Source organism: Fukomys damarensis, unplaced genomic scaffold (genome assembly GCF_012274545.1).
Source record: "Fukomys damarensis isolate Sample0158 unplaced genomic scaffold, DMR_v1.0_HiC HiC_scaffold_14277, whole genome shotgun sequence".
In the NCBI taxonomy this organism is placed as follows: Eukaryota; Metazoa; Chordata; class Mammalia; order Rodentia; family Bathyergidae; genus Fukomys; species Fukomys damarensis.
In genome coordinates this window covers 1-2,297 of record NW_022915189.1, presented here as the reverse complement: position 1 = coordinate 2,297, position 2,297 = coordinate 1, and the positions used below count along the sequence as shown (strand labels likewise).

Below are 2,297 nucleotides of genomic sequence, written 5' to 3'. Positions count from 1 at the left end.
TAGTACTGCTATTTTATTAATGATGCAACCCACAAATTATCCTTCTCAAAGAACCATAAATCATTTCAATAAAACATACCTTTAACGGATACAGGTACCCAGCGTGTAAACTGTTACAGGACACAAAATGGCTGGTGCAGGAAATGAGGGGTAGGTTACAAAATTTCTAAGAGCAGAAGTGGTTTTGAAGTAATAAGTAGAAACAAAAAATAACCTAACCTCCTCAAGATAACCACTAGAACCCGCCAGAAAGTGCTACCGCACTGTGTGAGGAAGTGAACTAGAGAGGGCTAGAGCGCACTCACAGAGGAAGGAAACACCCATGCCTGGTTTCATAAACCATCTTATTTAAGTCAGATTTATCTCACGTGATATATGTCTAGCTTTTAGTCTTCAAGTAATATCCATACAGAAGCCCAATAACTGTTGTTTAGTGTAAAACTGTAGGTCATCTTCATCTTGAGAGGAGGATTATTTAAAAGAACGAAAGAAAGAAAAAAAAAAGGTTTGTGCCAGGTGTGGCTGAAATCCCAGCACTCTGGGAGGCTGGAGGCAGGAGGATTTCTGATTCAAGCCCAAGCTGGGCAACTTAGTGACTTAGCAAGACCCTGTTTAAAAATGTAAAACACATCTTTGTTTAGTGGCTGGGAAGGCCATGGGTTCATCCAGAGCCACACACACATGCACACACATACATGAACAAACACTTTTTACATACTTTATGATTCCAGCTTTTTTACATACTATATGATTCTAACTGTATGAAGTCTCAGGTAGGGCAAAATTAAACCACAGAAGCAGATCAGTGATTGCCTCGGTTGACATCTGAGAGAAGAGACTGACTGCAAAAGAGCACCAGGGAAAGTGTTCCGTACTTTGACTCAGCAGAGATTAAATGACTATAACTTGCCCAAATTCTTCAAGCTGCTCACCAAAACCAGGTAGCTTTTATTGCAAATTATACTTGAAAAGTATACTTATAAAGATTAGCAACTTGGGGTTTTCAGATTTTGGAATAAAATTCTTCCAGCAAACGTAAGTTTCCAGGCTAATCCTTTTCCCCCAATATAACTATAATTGGCATGAAACTGAGTAGCCTGGAAAGCTTCTAAGTTCAAAGATGTCAGAACCACAGTCCCTCTTTGTCCTAACTGCAGTCTAGCCCTGATTGGCAGGAGAAACAGATGCTACCTGCCATCCCAAAGCAGAGTTACAAACTAGTTAGTGGGTGGAGAATGTTAGGTGGCCATGTAAAGACAAAAGGAGCAAACATATACAATGTGCCAGGCACTTCCGCACCTGACCATTTGCTGAGCGAAACTCTAACTCATACTTACTAGTTGAAGAGAGGGGAAGCCAGATGTACTTATGCTCTGTCGATGGCACTGGCCAAAGTTTGGTGGGAGAGTAAACTGTTTCCTTATTTCTGCCGAAGAAAACCTTGAATTAAAATAGAAAAAGCTAAATGAAGTTATTGGTTTGAAAGAATCATCACAGTTACAGGTGCAATCTTTGATGTGCTATAAAATATACATCTTAGCTGAGTAACTGGCAGAACCATCAAAGTTCCTTCAGTGGCCTGTGAATGGACGTGTTCATTTTAGTTTTTATTTCTTTGGTCCTGGGGGTCGAACTCAGGACCTGACACTTGTGAGGCAGGTGCAGCACCACTGAGCTAAATTCCCAGCCCAGGACACGCTTACTTTTGTCTAATAATGTACACCTGGGAGAAGTTCTCAGGGGCCAGGATGCCTGAGATCACAGTCTTGCCTGATGCTGGAAGGATGACGGAAGAAGGAAGAATCTGAAGCCAAGAAAAAGATAGAGGGCTTTGCCTCCTCTCTAAGCTACTCACAGGAGTTGGCCCTATAAGAACATCTGGTCTCTGAGTAGAGTCCTGAGCTGCCATTTTGGTCCAGCCTTTCTCATGGTGAACCCTTCAGGTCAGCTGCCTGCGACAACAGAGAATACCAAGGAGCTGTTGTTATTAGGGTTAGATCATGGATGCAGCCTGGAATTCCCAAGGACTGTATTTTCCCAAATTGTTCTTAGTGTAATAATCCTTTTGGTTGCTTACATTGACACTGCTGAGTCTTCAGCCAATATGTCTCACAGCCAGGAACTACATCTATGAAAGAAAGTTGATCTCTACGTGAACTCAAGCACCTGCAAGCACACACTCACAGGTCAGTAATAACCTGGTTTGCAAACAGATGAACTTCTGGGCACTCATGTTTTTACCCATGTGTTTGGAACTCAGAACATGATTTTTCATTATATTATTATATTGGTAGTTA

The 2,297-nt window shown here is 41.6% G+C and overlaps 1 long non-coding RNA gene across 1 annotated transcript; it reads right to left on the bottom strand.

The window, feature by feature from the left end:
- Positions 1-1,313: 1,313 nt before the first annotated feature.
- On the bottom strand, positions 1,314-2,199 carry LOC104863633. Its single transcript, XR_780643.3, has 3 exons — positions 2,078-2,199; positions 1,856-1,952; positions 1,314-1,440 (listed from the first exon to the last, which is right to left on the bottom strand). It is a non-coding gene; the product is annotated as an uncharacterized LOC104863633 (long non-coding RNA).
- Positions 2,200-2,297: the final 98 nt, after the last annotated feature.